This window comes from Oncorhynchus masou, chromosome 11, assembly GCF_036934945.1.
Source record: "Oncorhynchus masou masou isolate Uvic2021 chromosome 11, UVic_Omas_1.1, whole genome shotgun sequence".
NCBI lineage: Eukaryota > Metazoa > Chordata > Actinopteri > Salmoniformes > Salmonidae > Oncorhynchus > Oncorhynchus masou.
This window is the reverse complement of record NC_088222.1, coordinates 35,058,316-35,077,229: the sequence shown is the minus strand read 5'-3', so window position 1 is coordinate 35,077,229 and position 18,914 is coordinate 35,058,316. Positions and strand designations below refer to the sequence as shown.

At 40.4% G+C, this 18,914-nt stretch overlaps 1 protein-coding gene across 4 annotated transcripts in view; it reads left to right on the top strand.

Moving 5' to 3' along the window:
* The window catches only part of LOC135548588 (vacuole membrane protein 1-like), an 80,393-nt gene that overhangs the window by 48,904 nt on the left and 12,575 nt on the right, over positions 1 to 18,914 (top strand). For 3 of the 4 annotated variants that reach the window (XR_010456849.1, XR_010456850.1, XM_064978340.1), the window contains 2 exons: positions 11,749 to 11,816; positions 12,290 to 12,381. The gene's annotated coding sequence lies outside the window, so the exon portion shown is untranslated. Of the gene's footprint in view, positions 1 to 1,762; positions 2,409 to 11,748; positions 11,817 to 12,289; positions 12,382 to 18,914 lie in introns of those variants that run through there. The other variant, XR_010456851.1, reaches the window with a different exon arrangement.

The window sequence follows — 18,914 nt, the reverse complement described above, 5'->3', positions numbered from 1 at the left end:
TTCTTCTGAAACTCGTCAGTCTATTTTTGTTCTGAAAAATGAAGGCCATTCCACGCGAGAAATTGCCAAGAAACTGAAGATCTTGTACAACACTGTACTACTCCCTTCACAGAACAGTGCAAACTGTCTCTAACCAGAATAGAAAGAGGAGTGGGAGGCCCCGGTGCACAACTGAGCAAGAGTGCAAGTACATTAGGTTCTAGTTTGAGAAACAGACCCCTCACAAGTCCTCAACCGGCAGCTTCATTAATAGTACACGCAAAACACCAGTCTCAATGCCAACAGTGAAGAGGCGATATCTGCCATATCTCAGACTGGCCAATGAAAAGAAAAGATGACCTAGAAGGCCAGTATCCCAGAGTCACCTCTTCACTGTTGACATTGAGACTGGTGTCAATTGCTTTGTGCCTCCCTAATCTTAACCTGTCTTCTCTGAGTGCATCTGCTGTCCAACACAATACAGATCAAACAGACAAGGCTGGTTTATACTTTGTCTAACAACATATCTGTAGATAGTTGTCGCAGTGACATCACAAACATTCTATTGCTATCGCTATGAAAAAGTATAAACACAAAAATGACAGGCTGCACGACATCAGCAGACTGGTGGTCCAAAATTGCGTAACTGGTGTATTTCAACCCCAATAAACCCATCCGTTTAAAAATGAGTTTAGCTAGCTAGCTAACATTAGCTGTATAGCCAGTTCAAATAATGACCATATCATAGCTGACAACGTCTTAACTTTAGCACATTTATATTCATTATTACAGAAAATAAGCTCACAGCAAGATAATTATTTACAAGTTAATGGCGTGCTAATTACAGAAAATAGCTTACGGTTGTGATGAAATAAAAGTAGGGCATTCTACTGGATCATTTTAGAACTTTGGCACTGTCTTGTTGATGGCTCAGTCAGGTAATCATGACAACTGATGCAGCGACAGGGTCAAAGTTGAACTTTTTTCATCTGTCTGCGACAAGGAAACCGACATTCGTAGAGGCGGTCTACAGACATTCCACTGGAGTATAATTGAAATGTTGTTTTGACCAGTGACACTTGTCACTTTCTAATTGTCTACAGACATGTCGATAGACAAAGTATAAACCAGCCTTTAGGCCAACTCTTACCCTACTAGGTCCGGAGCCTGTTTATTTTCTGTTCTACCTGATAATCAATTGCACACACTTGGTGTCCCAGGTCTAAATCAGTCTCTGATTAGAGGGGAACAATGAAAGAATGCAGTGGAACTGGCTTACTGGTCCAGATTTGAGTTTGAGGTCTTTAGGCAGTTATTGTCGTAAGGCAAACGGTTTGGAGAAGCCTGTTCTCCTTTCCGTGCTGGTATTGACCGAACCTAATGAGTCTTTATTTGGTCTCAATAGATTTCTATAGGCTCACACTCAGGGCCCGGGCTGGCAAAACTGTACATTGATTACTGTGTGCCAATACGTTCATTGACGTGGATTCGATGTGTTTTAATCCGGTGGATCAGCAGGGTGTGACAAACACTGGTGGAACTGATAGTGGGTGAGTGCTCCCTGGCACAGGAGTGATGATGGGTGTACATACTGTCATGTTTAGTTTATTACTAATACCATGGGCATCTGCAGAGTTTGGCACTTGCTGCAGCCTCCCTTGGCCCTCAGACCACGTGTGAGTCTGGAGTCTGAAATCATCCAACACTGATAAGTCCCGCTCGGATCTCCACCAGAACGAACCAACGAAGTGGAAGAGAGAAGGAGCGGGACAGGAGAGGAAAAGAGAGGGAATGTGTGACATCCCATCGTGGAGAGCCGCCATTCGTCCGTTGATGCATTCATCTTCGTCGCTTTGATTTGCTCTTGTCGTTTCTGAATTTTCTCCGCCGTAGGGTTGACGTGTCCGAGGTATCAGGGAAAGCTTGTTGGTTGTTTGTTTCGCATCCTCTGAGAGAAGGGTTAAACACATGTCACCAACCACAGAGCTGCTGCCTCAGGGCTGCTGCCTCAGGGCTGCTGGGTCTGAATTAGTGTTCTGAGGCTCTACCACTCTCTCTCCCTCTCTCACTTTGTCTCCGTCACACATTCTCTATTTCCGTTGATATCCCTCCCTTTCTCTCTCTCCCTCTCTGTTTCTGTCTCTTTCTTCTGATATCTTTCACTTGGTGTGTGTTGGGGGACCGCATCAGGCAGCAGGTTCCTTACATCACGGAGGAGCTGCAGGAGTCGGAAGCCTTTCTTTCGTATCGTTCCTCTCCATCTATCACCTACAACGGGGGGGGGCTGCATTCTTTCACTGGCCGAGAGCGAGAGACGACGCTTATTGCATCACATGCTCATTATGCTATACATTTTATAGAGAAGACATCACGGTGATTATCGACATCTCGCTTTGGTGGATTTATATTGCATCATTATTTTAACCAAGGTTAGAATAGCGATTATAAAAAAATCAAAAGGTGATTGAATGGCAACATGGGAGAGAAAGTGTGTGATCAGATGTGTTAAGTTTGTATGTTTGTGGAGAGTAAATGGTTAAACAGTGATGATTTATGAGTGTGACGTATCTTTGGGCTCCACAACAGGTTGGAGATGCTGATTCTCTGCTCTCTTACTCTGAGGTCATAGGGGTGTCATTGTGCCAGGAGCTTGACTTAAACCCAGTGGCATTTCTCAGAACGTGCACATGCCAACTTCCTGCCACAAGCAAGCTCACTTGAGTGACGGCAAAAGAACGCGGTTTTCCCCCTTCAAGATGGCTATTCAAGAATTATGAAGTCATGACTTTACTAAGCATGTCCAGACGTTGATGTCAGCATTCATCAAAAAAATAAATCATACAAAAATGGAACATTTGGATGATACTTATGTTTCTAAAAACTAATCCTGGAATCCTCATCCCCAAAGTTTTTTTTAATATGTATTTTCATTCTATAATTAAAGGTAGCCTGGTGATTCAGTGGTTTCCCTGAAGTGTTTTGTGTTGTTAAGTGTTTGGCCGGCATGGAAGGGGTTTACCAGCGCTGTGAATTCTTGATTGCCAACTCCCAGGATCGTATCTCCTGTGAATAAGAGCCATCTGCGCTGGGCTGGGCTTGTGCCCCCCCCCCTCTCCTTGGCCTACTACACTCCACTCAAAGGCTCCCTGTGCTGTGGTTTGTCCAGACACATCACGTGACTTCTCTGAAAGTGCCCCCTCCCTCCTCCTCACCCTTTATTTCCAGTAAACTGTTTGAAAGGAGGGGGTGAGTCAGAGTAAAACCAGCTTCCCTTCAACCACAGCTTGTTAAAGAATTTGTCAACGTGGACTTGGGCCGTTTTTTTTTTTTGTTGATAGATTTGAATTTTGTAGGGACTGGGATTGGGTTGGGTTGCGTCAGGAGCCTTAATCACTCTGCTGCGTGCGTGAGTGTGTGTGTTTGTTTGAAAGAAAGAGAGGGAACAGGCTTGTGAGCAGTTAATAAGATGAACTTTAGCCATCTCTCTGTCGGGGCTCGCCTCGCTCCGCTCTGGAGATGTGTGTCGTTCTCTCTCTGTGTGAAAGAGGTTCATTCAGAAAAAAAGAGAGCGAAAGAAAGAGAGAGAGAGAAAGTGTGTGTGGGTGTTGACTTGTGTATAGGCTATGCATCGAGTTTTTCTTAACTGACACTTTCCAGATGCAGATTGCATTGTCGTCTGCCTACTCCTTACCCCAGCCTTTCCCAAACTCAGTCCCGGGGACCCCAAGGGGAGCACGTTTTGGTTTTTTCCCTAGCACTACACACCTGATTCAAGCTTGATGATTAGTTGATTATTTGAATCAGCTGTGTCGTGCTAGGGCAAAAAACCAAACGTGTTCCCCTTGGCTCCCCAGGAGCATGTTTGGGAAACGCTGCCTTAGCCTCATCACGTCTACACCCACATGTTTTCAAACCTTTGAGGTCATCATAAGGAACACATTTTGTATTCTGGAGTACGTATTTACATCAGTACAATGAGTCATGCATATATTGTATAAATTGATATCAGGGCAAGTTGTTATCATAAACATGGAGTGGGCTGGTTTGTTTATATAAACAGAGTCCCGTAATTTAGAATAGGGGTTTTGCTATATCATTACATGTGTGGAGGGAAACAGTGAACTCTTTTCCTTTTTTCCCACTGGGATGCCTATTTGCGTCAATCTCTCGTCATCTCTCTGGCAACAGTAACCATTGGTATTCAAACTATTGTGTTAAACATAGCGCTCATTGGTCCCCTTTGTGTGGGCATTTTCCGTAACAGTAAATAATATAGAATGTGCTCTGATAGTTTAATGTCATTAAAATTCTTAGAACCTAGATTCCATGTAATCATCGTGTTTGACATCATTTCATTACTAAGAAGTCTCTGACAGTCACCCTACCTTGGGAGACCAGCTACTGTACCTTTTGACACTAAAGATGAGTATTGTATTTTTGGATACATTTAAAGAGTAAAATAAGAAGGAAACTCCATAGCAGTTAATGGGGCCACTAACTATAATAGCCTTAACATATAAACGGCAGATGAAACATGCGATTTTTACTTCACACTGTGGGCATTATCTTTATGTTGGGGCGTAGTGGTACAGAGTGCTGAGTAAAGAGATGGACAACAAAAGGCTGGAGCTCCCATGGTTTTAATGACCCTGCACCCTTGACAAGATCTCCAAAATGGAATTGCTGGTAAGCCCTGCCCTGGGGGACAGCATGTTGTGCGGTGATGGGGATGGGAGAGGCGGGAGGGAGGCAGCCGTGGGTGGAAGCCTGGCCAAGATGGTGATTTTCCATGAGCTGCATACAATACACGTTGTGAGGTGTCTGGATTTCTGAACACTGGTCATGTACAATAGACAATTTTGTGGTCCAGAAGGTACACATACTGGGAGTCCCTCGAGCAAATCGCAATGTCACGTGTATACACACGATATCCCTGCCCACTGGGACCTTCACTTCATTCGGTAAGAGAGGTAGCCATTTTCCTTTCACTCATTCATACCAGTCAAGTGAGGGGAAATCCAGAATTCTACTGACTTGGTAAACAATACCAATGCAATGTCATCTAATAAATGTGACCCATTTGACTAAACAGTGCTTGTTTTCCTAACAGTTAATAGTTATTGAAACATAACTCCTCTATTCTACAGTTGTCAGGTGTTTGGGGTCAACAGACGGCCCAGAGTGGTTCAGCTGTAAACATTTACATTTGAGTCCTTTAGCAGACACTCTTATCCAGGGCGACATACAGGAGCAGTTGGGGTTAAGTGCCTTGCTCAAGGGCACAGACAGATTTTTCCCCTAGTCGGCATGGAGATTCGAACCAGTGACCTTTCGGTTTCTGGCCCAATGCTACCTGCTGCCACATACACATTCCTACCCCCCAGACATCCTGCTCTGTCTCCCAAGAAAAAATAATAAAAATAAAATAAGGAATAAAGAATCTGGAACAGAAGACTAGAATTAGAGAAGCAGGTTTATCCTTGTGAAAAGCCCTTGTGATTGTATGAAATCTTAGGGCGAATTTCAAAATGTGAGCCAATCAGAGTGGATGTCAGTTGGCCCCTCCTTCTTTTATTCCCTGTGGGCCGGCTCCTGCTCTTGAAAAAATGCCGCGATTACTCTACTGCTTTGTTGACCATATTTGGCATGCTCATATCTTACAACCCTCCCCCAGTCAAGTTCAACCTCTCAAGTTTAAATTTACTGGTATGTGTGAAACATTTTACCCGTACATTTAGGTTGTGTTATTGTTTAGCTATTGTGAATAAGACATTTTCATCATGCATTGATGTTTAATCAATTTCTTGTAATACTTGATGATTTGGATGAGGATATATTGTTCATTCAGGGTGGCACGTCCTATCTGATTTTAGGGCAGTTTAATATAAGTAAAATATATTGCAATTAAACTGATGAAATAAAAAAACATTAACCAGTAGTAATATGGTAATTACAGTCATCTGAAAGATGGCAGTTTGAGTTCTGGATCAATTAAGAGTTGACGGTAAGGTTTATGCCTCATATCAGATTTAGCCTGAGAGATGACCTCGTACTAAAAGGTAGTGAATGATTCAAGTCATTCCTCCTAATAAAAACAAAACATTTTGTTTTAGTTTGATATTTGTACATGCAATACCACCTCATGTACAGATCATACCAGTCAAATAGGAAACCCCATTCTAATAACTGTATGGTTTTCTGGTTGAAGCTATCATTTCTGCTACATAACACATTGTTTAGAGAAGTAAAACATGTTCCCAAATATTCCTTCAATTAGACTGAATGTATAACTCATAATTCAAATGTATTTTACATTTTATATCAAAGGAAAAATGTGTTGAGTTTTAAAAGGGATGAAGTATTAAAAATGCAGTAAATAACACCCATATTTTTATCAATTAATATCATACAAATTAAATGTTTCAGCCTTGGGACAATCAATATCTACAGAATAGATTTTTAGAGTCCAATTAATAGAAGTTTGTATGTACTTTTAGCAGTAATACTCTATACATATAAATGAGACAGTACCCTCAACATGACAAATTACCCACAGTGTGTTTTTAGTTTAAAACACTGTCATTTCATTTTTCATTCCCCTTCAATTGATATACCAACCTTACGGCATTAGCATAGTTAAATATCTGTAAAAGAAAACAACTAAACAATAATTTAACTCAAACGAAGAAATAAAGTTACATGCATACAACTTGTGCTGTTATCTCTAGTGTCATTCTAATAAAGTCATCAGAAGTATGACCATATCGTAATCAATCCAGGATAATTCCCTCATCCTTCCTTCACAGTTCCCAGAAATGTTTTAAACTACATCAACAAGAGCTTAACCCTCCCCTTCCCAACATAGGTATAATGAGGAAAATACATGTCATTGCTTTCAAAAGAGCCCTTTGTTGAGTTGTCAGAAAAGATGGGGGAAAAGCAGCAGAATTAGTAAGAATATGTGAGTCCTTGAAATTAGTCTGGTCGTCTTCTGACATTGATGGTAATAGATTAAAAACTGTCACCAGAGGTAAGAAACAGTTAGGGGATGTAAATATATATAATGTCCCAGTAGAAAAGGTGTTTGGAGGAGTTTGCAGAGGGTGATTGTTCCAATTAGACAACTGACAGGACAATTGACGGTGTGCAGCATTTTTGCAGGGCTTACAAAAGCTTTTTGGTTAACAGAAATATTTATATATACAGGAAATAGAATATATTTAGATAATAGTGGGATAGTAGATAACTTGGAAAAGTCTGTGAAGTGTGTCACAGTATCGTCTTAAATGAAAAATAAATATGTTAAGTTTTTACCACAATTCAATATGTTAATTGTACATTAACTTCATTGACAAAAAAGCTTTATTTATTAGGAATTTAATTGATTAACGAAAAATGTGGTTTATATTATCTGTTCTCTGATGTATTTGTACAGACGAAATGCCAGCTTCCTTCTTTCTTTATATTTATGGTACATAACACAACATATTAATGAGAAGATATGGTAAAAAGACCGGTTTGTCCTAATCCCACAGTAAATATATTCTCTTTAGTGTGTAAATCTTCTGATATTTCCCATAATCTCACATTTGTTAATGTCTCAAATCCCCACCGAACCCATTTTAATATAATGTATGTATTATTTGAAAGATAGAAATGCATCAGAACTCACAAATGACTTACAAAACCATGCCGAAGGATATTTCCTTAGAGACGATAAGATATAAACAAAGCCATTTTAAACAAATGCAATTCCTTCAAGACAATAATTGAATAGTTTTTATTGGATCAATTTCATTTGTGTTGATAGTGCAAGTATCGTCTAAGATTGATTTAAGACTTTGTCCAACAATTTGGAAACCTATTACATAATGAAGTTCAGAGAAATTATAGAATAAGAAATGTTTTGGTAGTATTCTTAGTAAATATTACTACCATGTTTTCATCTGTGATATATTTAAAATGTGCAGGAGATAATCCTTCTACCTTTAATCACCAGAGATTAGTGAAACAGTTATTGATAGCATATACGGTGCCTTTTGTTGTGTTACAGCCAGAATTACAAATGTATTACATTTAGTTTTTGTGTCCCTGGCCTACACACAATACCCCATAATGTCAAAATGGAAAAATTATTTTTGACCTTTTTGCAAATTAATAAAAAATGAAAAGCCGAAATGTCTTGAGTCAATAAGTATTCAACTGCTTTGTTATGGCCTAAATAAGTTCAGGAGTAAACACTTGCTTAACACATTAAGTTGCATGGACTCACTCTGTGCAATAATATACATGATTTTTGAATGACTACCTCATCTCTGTACCCCACACATACAATTATCTGTAAGATCCCTCAGTTGAGTAGTGAATTTTAAACACCGATTCAACCACAAAGACCAGGGAGGTTTTCCAGTGCCTCGCAAAGAAGTGCACCTATTGGCAGATGGGTAAAAAAAACATTGAATATCCCTTTGAGCATAGTGAAGTTATTCATTACACTTTGAATGGTGTATCAATACACTCAGTCACTACAAAGATACAGGCTTCCTTCCTTACTCAGTTGCCGGAGAGGAAGGAAACTGCTCAGGGATTTCACCATGAGGTAAATGGTGATTTTTAAAGTGGAGCTGACAGCATTTTAGCAACATGAAATCATATACAAAATCAGTTCCTATACCCCCCCAGGAAGAATATGACACTTAAACATTTTCTGACAAGAGAGCACTTGGATATGGTCATTTTTTGTAGAATGTTTGGGAATTGCGTATACTAAGGCATTTGTGAAAATTATATAGCAATATAGAGTGGGAAACCGGCTGAGCTTTTGGACAATTAATAGACACTGCAGTAAATAAAACCTAATAAAAGCATCTGTCTCGTCCAAGACTGGAGTCTACATAGACCGGTGTGCTATAGCCAATCTGCGCTACAGTAGGCCTTATTCATTTTGAACTGGACTGTGGGTTTACAGACAGTTGCCATTGCGCGACTATAGATCATTAGAACGCATTCGCCAAAAGCCACAAAATACACCTGAATGGATTTCTGAAAATATTTAAAAACCACAGGAGTCCTCTTACATTTGGGAACTTTACAGTCCTATTGATCAAACAACCATGAAAGGGTAGTCTCTCTCTCCCTCAGTTATGCACATCAACAACAGCAAGATCAACAACAAATGCTTGCCAGGCAAGATGAGATAATATCTAACGAAGGAACATTAGATTAACCCTCTCAAACTTTCTCCACTAAATTGCACTGATAAACAAGTGTAGCATACTCATCCTTCTGCTGCTTGCCTGCTAATGTATACTTGTCCCAACCAAGCACCCAGGCTAACTGGCTAAGAACACCTTACTATGACCATTTAACTTTAGAGTGTTCCTGGCTATTACTTTTTCTGCCTATGTTTACTGACACTGGCCATATCCAGCGGGTGTTGCGCTCATAAATTCAAATCAAATCAAATGTTATTTGTCACATGCGCCGAATACAGTGAAATGCTTACTTACAAGCCTTAAATCAACAATGCAGTTTTAAGAAAAATACCACAAAAAAAATAATTAAGAAACAAATAATTAAAGAATGACAGTAAAATTGCAGTAGAGAGCCTATATACAGGGGTACCGGTACAATGTGCGGGGGCACTGGTTAGATGAGGTAATTGAGGTAATATATACATGTGTGTAACGGCGTTCTTTTGTTGTTGAAGGAGAGTCGGACCGAAATGCAGCGTGTAAGTTACTCATGTTTATTTAAAGAAGACAAAACGAACGAACTAACACGAATAACTAAATAAATACAAAAAAAACAACAAACAGAACGAAACCTAATACAGCCTGACTGGTGCAACCTACACAGAGACAGGGACAATCACCCACGAAATGCAAAGCGAAATCAGGCTACCTAAATACGGATCCCAATCAGCGACAACGAGAAGCACCTGACTCTGATTGAGAACCGCCTCAGGCAGCCAACCTAATTAACCACACACACACCCCTAATCAACTAGAATCCCAAACACTACAAACCCCAAAACGAAAATACAATACATAATAACCCCATGTCACACCCTGGTCTGACTAACTAATAAACTAAAACACACAATACTAAGACCAAGGCGTGACAATGTGGGTAGAGTTATTAAAGTGACTTATGCATAGATAATAACAGACAGTAGAAGTGCAAAGGGGGGGCAATGCAAATAGTCTGGGTAGCCATTTGATTAGATATTCAGTGGTCTTATGGCTTTTGGGTAGAAGCTGTTTAGAAGCCTTTTGGACCTAGACTTGGCGCTCCGGGTACTGTTTGACTTGAGGTAGCAGAGAGAACAGTCTATGACTGGGGTGGCTGGAGTCTTTGACCATTTTTACGGCCTTCCTCTGACACTGCATGGTATAGAAGTCCTGGGTGGCAGGAAGCTTACCCCCAGTGATGTACTGGGCCGTACACACTACACTCTGTAGTGCCTTGTGGTCGGAGGCTGAGCAGTTGCCATACCAGGCAGTGATGCAACCAGTCAGGATGCTCTCGATGGTGCAGCTGTAGAACCTTTTGAGGATCTGAGGACCCATGCCCATGGGGAATAGGTTTTGTCATGCCCTCTTCACGACTGTCTTGTTGTGCTTGGACCATGTTAGTTTGTTGGTGATGTGGACACCAAGGAAATTGAAGCTCTCAACCTGCTCCACTACAGCCCAGTCAATGAGAATGGGGGTGTGCTCGGTCCTTCTTTTCCTGTAGTCCACAATTCTCTCCTCATTCTTATGACTGTCTTGTGATCATTGCTCTTGCTCGTTTGATTGTATTGACATTCCCAGCCTTAGTTACATTCGTTACATTTTTGCCATTTTTGTTATTGTAACTGAAAAAGTGCATCTCGAATAGAGACAGCCAAGAAATGTATTGGTGAATTATATAAATCATGCATTGAACTGCATCCATCTATTCTGCCAACGATGCCTTATTGTTCGTCATGGAAGGTTGAGTCAGATAGAACCTATTTTGAAAACTTCTTATAAAGTTGGTTTTTCAGCATAAACTGGGAATTTCGTATTTTTTACTGATGTTATGATTGTATGTTTTTAATGATTGTCAGTTCCACTTTAGTACAGTTAGTTTAATGGCTGTGATAGGATGGATGGATCAACATTGTAGTTACTCCACAAAACTAACTTAGTTGAAAGCGTGAAAGAAGGTTGCCTGTACAGAATACATTTTTTTCCAAAACATGCTTTGCATCAAGGCACTAAAGAAATGCAGCAAAAAACGTGGCAAAGCAATTCATTTTTTGTCCTGAATACAAAGTATTATGTTTGGGGCAAATCAAATACAACACATTACTGAATACCACTCTCCAAGACTCACAGCTGTAATCGCTGCCAAAGGTGACCCTAACATGTATTGACTCGGGGGTTAAATATTTATCTAATCAAACATATATTAGTGTTTTATTTTTCATTTATTTTTTTACAAATGTTAGAATTTTTCTTCCACTTTCATATTACAGTGTATTTTGTGTAGATCGTTGACAAAAAAATGACAATTAAATGAATTTGAATCCCACTTTATAACACAACAAAATGTGGAATAAGTCAAGGGGTGTGAATACTTTCTGAAGACCCTGTGTAGCTTTTGATGTAAACTGCTGAACAAAATTGAATCTGCTAATCTGAAAATCATATTTTAATCATTAAAAATGCATACAATACATTTCTATGTTGTCATGCAAATGAGAATGATCTGTTAAATATTTGCCATTATTCTTTGCAGGACTTGCAGTGCAAGTGCAGAAAATGGTTCAGAGGGTTGGATTCTTTGTAATTCTAGTCTGCGCCTCTGTAAGTCAAATCACATATAGAACTCTATTCTATAAAACAAAAAATCACCATTCCTATTCATGTCTGAAAATACAAGAAAGTGACTGCAGTCTAAATTCAGACCTTTAAAATAGCATTTCTGTGCATACATTTCTGTGCATAATGAAGCTGTCTGTCAATTTAAAGTGAACTGCTGATGGCTCAATCCTCAAACCAACAGACCGAACAGATTAATCATTATTATTGTTAATATAAAGCTATCTTTATTCTGGGTATTTTAGTCATTGTATTACTAATCCGTTAAAAAGCTCCAGTCAGTGCTAAATACTTAAAACATAGGAGCATTTAACAAAACTTTGTTTGGACTGAACAATATTGAAGAATATTGAGTCCTTGCACTCTTCTACAGAGTTAAGTTGTTTCTTTGCTCTATAATTGTTGTCACTTATCCATATTCCTTTCTGATATTTAATTTATATTATCTCGTTCTCCAGATTACCAATCCAATGTTTGACCTGGCAGATATAACATGGTTTCCTTTCGGACCTTTTTTTGGAGCAACGCTATTTGGGAAAGCCACATTCAGGTGAGTACTGTATACCAACACATGGCAGAAATGAATGTACAAAATGTATTGCACACAAAACTCACTTTTCTTATGTATTTTTTTGTAATGACAAAGAGACTACTCAGATCCGTAGTTTGATATAAAATGTTGACAAAGTAAAAGTTTTTTTTATCAAGACTTTAGTTTGTTTTGAAAATGGATATTTCAGACATGATAGTTAAACTATGTGGAGGATAAAGAGGGATCCTCTTGTGCTGTATAAGAGCGTCTGCTAAATGACTTAAATGTCAAATGTAAATGCTGTACTCAGCTAAGAGTGTAAGGAGGCCATTTTGTGCAGTGAAAGCAGGGTCTGTCATCCATTTTGTGAAAGCAGCTGCTGCACTCAGGGATACATACACTACATGACCAAAAGTATATGGACACCTGCTCGTTGAACATCTCATTCCAAAATCATGGGCATTAATATGGAGTTGGTTCCCACTTTGCTGTTATAAAATCCTCCACTCTTCTGGGAAGGCTTTCCACGAGATGTTGGAACATTGCAGCAGGGACTTGCTTCCATTCAGCCACAAGAGCATTAGTGAGGTTGGGCACTGATGTTGGGCGATTAGGCCTGGCTCGCAGCCACCTTTCCAATTCATCCCAAAGGTTTCCGATGGGGTTGAGGTCAGGGTTCTGTGCACCTATCTCAACAAACCATTTCTGTATGGACCTCGCTTTGTGCACGGGGGCACTGTCATGCTGAAACAGGAAAGGGCCTTCCCCAAACTGTAGCCACAAAGTTGGAAGCACAGAATCGTCTAGAATGTCATTGTATGCTGTAGCTTTAAGATTTCCCTTCACTGGAACTAAGGGGTCTTGCCCGAACCATTAAAAACACAGCCCCAGATCATTATTCCTTCTCCACCAAACTTTACAGTTGGGGCTGGCAGCATTCTCCTGGCATCCGCCAAACCCATATTCATCCGTCGGGTTGCCAGATGATGAAGCTTGATTCATCAGTCCAGAGAACACATTTCTACTGCTCCAGAGTCCAATGGCGGCGAGCTTTACAGCACTCCAGCTGACGCTTGTCAGTGCTTATGGTGATCTTAGGCTTGTGTGCGGTTGCTCGGCCATCGAAAACCCATTTCATGAGGCTCCCGACAAACAGTTATTGTGCTGACGTTGTTTCCAGAGGCAGTTTGAAACTCGGGAGTGAGTGTTGCAAATAAGGACAGACAATTTTTTTTTCTGTATTTTTTTATTTTGTATATATATTTTTTTTCACGCGCTTCAGCACTCAGCCGTCCCATTCTGTGAGCTTGTGTGGCCTACCACTTCGCGGCTGAGACATTGTTGTTCCTGTACATTTCCACTTCCCAATAAACAGCACTTACTGTTGATCGGGGCAGCTCTAGCAGGGCAGAAATTTGACAAATTGAGTTGTTGGAAAGATGGCATCTTTTGACGGTGCCTTGTTGAAAGTCACTGGACTCTTTATTAAGTCCATTCTACTTCCAATGTTTGTCTATAAAGATTGCATGGCTGTGTGCTTGATGTTAGCAATGGGTGTGGCTGAAAAAGCTGAATCTACTCATTAGAAGGGCTGTCCACATACTTTTGTGTATATATAGTGTACTTTAGTAGGGATAATATTTTTTATCACTTGAGAAAACAAATAAGGAACCTTTATTTTATTTATTGAACTGAAAAGTGAATTTGTACTGCAAAGAAGTATACACTGATGATTACTGTGTAAAAGTTGATTCAGTTTTTCCCCATGCATGGAAGGATTAATGACTTAATCCACTTTGTGCCATGTTAGACAGTGTCTGTATGCTTAATGGATTACCTTTCTAAATCCTCTCTAAACTATTTTATAAATCAAAATACAAAAAATGACCAAAGACTGTAGGGTGCCAACTGAGTAAGCTGATTCATTATGTGACGTTCAATAAGATTGATTAAAAAAATAAAACTTATCCTCTTTATCTCTCTAGTAATGTTAAATGCACTTGGCTAACTTTCTCTAGATACCCTAGTAGTGAGGGAAACTTTGTTGTGTGGGTATGGGTGTTGGACATAGAGAAACCCCTATTGTACAGAAGGTTAACACTGTCTGTGATGATACAGAGAGCGGCGTGGGTAGCAGCATCATAGAGCCGATTAGGTCTGGAGTCCCCTGGGCCGATGACTTTCTCCATATCCAGGCAGGATCAGAGGTGTGCCCCTCCTTGCTTGACATGGCCAGGGCCAGCTTTACAATGATACACACTGACTGGAAACTGAACCAGGCTTACAATCACAACTGGTTGGGGTCGACCTGTTGTGTATTTAGTGAGATTTAACATTCTGTGTTGAGGATAGAAATGTAATGAATATAGATGACACAATGCTCTACACCTGACAGATCATGTCCCGTGTAAACAATACATTTCTATCTGAATGTTCTGAACACACTCAAGTTCTCTCAGCTTCTCCTCTTCTTTTCCCCATTGTGTTAAGTCTGGAAAGAATGCAGAGAAGTTGTGTCTATGAGACGGCACTTCTTTGTTGTTTTACATTGACTGTATACTGCACTGTACTGAGTCACAGAGCTGTGGAGTTGTCATGTAAGAGTGGGTATGGAGAGGCAATATGATAGACTGTAATGGTGAACAGGTGAACGTTCTCCCTTGTGGGTCAAAGCAGAGGAACAATGCACTAGGGGAATTTGGAGGTGTTTTCTGTGTGGGCTTAATACTGGGGCACCTCAATGTGTTTTCTGTGTGGGCTTAATACTGGGGCACCTAAATGTGTTCTCTGTGTGGGCTTAATACTGGGGCACCTCAATGTGTTTTCTGTGTGGGCTTAATACTGGGGCCCCTCAATGTGTTCTCTGTGTGGGCTTAATACTGGGGCACCTCAATGTGTTTTCTGTGTGGGCTTAATACTGGGGCACCTCAATGTGTTTTCTGTGTGGGCTTAATACTGGGGCACCTCAATGTGTTTTCTGTGTGGGCTTAATACTGGGGCACCTCGATGTGTTTTCTGTGTGGGCTTAATACTGGGGCACCTCGATGTGTTTTCTGTGTGGGCTTAATACTGGGGCACCTCAATGTGTTTTCTGTGTGGGCTTAATACTGGGGCACCTAAATGTGTTCTCTGTGTGGGCTTAATACTGGGGCCCCTCAATGTGTTCTCTGTGTGGGCTTAATACTGGGGCACCTCAATGTGTTTTCTGTGTGGGCTTAATACTGGGGCACCTCAATGTGTTTTCTGTGTGGGCTTAGTACTGGGGCACCTCGATGTGTTTTCTGTGTGGGCTTAATACTGGGGCACCTCGATGTGTTTTCTGTGTGGGCTTAATACTGGGGCACCTCAATGTGTTTTCTGTGTGGGCTTAATACTCAGCCACCTCAATGTGTTTTCTGTGTGGGCGTAATACTGGGGCACCTCAATGTGTTCTCTGTGTGGGCGTAATACTGGGGCACCTCAATGTGTTCTCTGTGTGGGCTTAATACTGGGACACCTCAATGTGTTTTCTATGTGGGTGTAGTACTGGGACACCTCAATGTGTTTTCTGTGTGGGCGTAGTACTGGGACACCTCAATGTGTTTTCTGTGTGGGCGTAGTACTGGGACACCTCAATGTGTTTTCTGTGTGGGCGTAGTACTGGGACACCTCAATGTGTTTTCTGTGTGGGCGTAGTACTGGGACACCTCAATGTGTTTTCTGTGTGGGCGTAGTACTGGGACACCTCAATGTGTTTTCTGTGTGGGCGTAGTACTGGGACACCTCAATGTGTTTTCTGTGTGGGCGTAGTACTGGGACACCTCAATGTGTTTTCTATGTGGGCGTAATACTCAGCCACCTTAAATGCCCTTTGAGAGCTGGATAACTGGGTTGTACCTTCAGGTCAGGTGGTGCGTTTAGATTCACAACAACAATCTGTTCCTGCCAACTGTGACACGAGGCCCAGAGGATGAAGGCCTTTTCATAACACTTAACCCTGTCATACTCTGAACTGGATCTGTTTTTCTGACGGTAGTGTGGTGATGTGGCTAGGTTTTGAAATATTGATAGGAACTATCAAAAATTATATCATAACATTTAAGGAATTTTGGTTTTATAGTCCTAATTGTAAAATGTTGAAATAGCTCAGTTTGGTTTAGCTGGGCGGAGACATGAGTAAATGTCCTTCCATTATGAAACGGACAGTAAAAGCTTAGAGGAAATGGTTTATTGTTAAGCAGAAGTTTCTGCTATTGCCTTTTACTTTCAGTACCCGTGACACACAGTCTGGTCTAAACAATAGGAGAGGAGTAATCTCCATTATGATAGCCTCCATGACTTCCACATTCCTACTAGTTTAGGTATAGTCTCTGTGTTTCAATGGGTTTCAACAGATGCACATTGCCATTGTGAGAACCCACTCAAATGTTGATTCCCTGTATGAATGGTACAATGGGGGTAGTATCATCTTGTTAACCTTTTACTGCAGTTGGCTAAATCAGGGTCACACAGAGTGTTTCTTGGTAGTCTTAAACAAATCTACTTTGAAACAAAAGTTTACACCTCACACACATGGTTATGGGCTCAGAAAAAGAAGACACCTGTACCATGTCAGATATAGAGTTGAAATGTGTTCCATTTTGAATTTCCATCCCAATATTACACTTTATATACATCACAAAAAACTTAAATGTAACAAAACCGTTTGACACAGAAAAACCACATTTTTGGCATTTAAAAAAATATAATGTTTATTGGTTATGAATTTATGAAAAATATGAATAACATTCCACCCCTGAGGCCGCTAGTTTCATTTGACTGCAGGAAAGGGCTACACATGTGAAGTCCCTCAGAGGTGTCAATAGAGAGAGAAGAGGACAAAAACATGTTTGTAAGATTTGGTCTTTGTTATGTTGGTCTATCCCAGACCCAGTGTTTCCCGGTTGCCTGCTCAATTGGGGGCTGAACAGTAACTGAATGGTAAACAGAGCCTTATTGAGACCCCATGTCTTCTTTGTCCAGCAATGAGTAAGCAGGAGTCATTCTGGACAGGAACACAAAATCCCCAAAACCTCACTTTTACTGTTAAGAACTGCTGTCTGAGAGGAGTGACACATCTCCTCCTGATCACTCCATCCCCTCAATAGCCTTGCTCATCCTTATCCCCCTCCTCACATCCCCCTCTTCAACTCCCTACATGAAAATAATACTATAGTAATACCACAGTAATATCCACAAGAAAATACTGCAGTAAATACTACAGCAATGTCCTCAAAAACACTATACACTGCCCATTCCCCTCCCCCATGTTCCAATTGGTTGCACCCATAAGTGAGAAACCTACATGCCAAATATAGATCATACACCGAGTATACAAAACATTAAGAACACCTGCTCTTTCCATGACATAGACTGACCAGATGAATCCAGGTGAAAGCTATGATTCCTTATTAATGTCACTTGTTAAATCCACTTAAATCTGTGTGAAGGGGAGGAGACAGGTTAAAGAAGGATTTTTAAGCCTTGAGACAATTGAGACATGGATTGTGTGTGTGCGCTAAGGCACTGCATCGCAGTGCTTGAGGCATCACTACAGACCCGGGTTTGATCCCAGTCTGTGTCACAGCCGGCCATGACCGGTAGACCCATGGGGCGATGTACAATTGGCCCATCGTTGTCCGGGTGAGGGGAGGGTATGGCCGGCCAGGATTTTCTTGTCCCACCTCGCTCTAGCAACTACATGTGGTGGACCGGGCACCTGCAAGCTGACGCTGGTCGCCAGCTGGATGGTGTTTCTTCCGAACACATTGGTTAAGCAAGCAGTGTGTCAAGAAGCATTGCGGCTTGGCAGGGTCGTGTTCAGAGGACGCATGGCTCTCGACCTTCGACTCTCCTGAGTCCGTAGGAGAGTTGCAGCGATGGGACAAGACTGTAACTACCAATTGGATCACAAAATTGGGGAGAAAAAGGGGTCAAAGTAAAACATTTAAAAAAAGGAAAAGACAAAATAAAGTAAATACTACAGTATACCTCAGTCCGCAAATCACTACAGTAAATACAATAGTATACTACATTCCAAAAAACACTACAGTAATTACTATAGTATATTGGCAATTTCACAGTAAAAGATTTTTCACTTTAAAATGTATGTCAAACAAAAATTAGTAATTGTAAAGTTTTAAAAAAAAAGGACTACTTTGAAAAATGTCAGTGCAGAAGCAAAGTTTGGTAACAATGACAGTTTGTGCTGTTTGTATAACGTTGCAATAATTGTTTTTTGTTTGACATTTTTAAAGTGAAAAATCTGAGACTCAGCATCATCGTTAACCAAATTGCCTATTATACCACAGTACAAAAAAACACTACAGTAATTACTTTAGTACATTTTATACTACATATTTCTTTACTACATCATTTAAACTATAGTAAACTGTAAATACTACATTATACTACAGTCATGTCTGAAAAAACACCAAAGTGAATACTATAGTATGTATACCATATATATAGTATTTATACCATAGTATGTTTTAATGTGTGTGTTCTCTATATATCAACAGTAGCCCCAAACC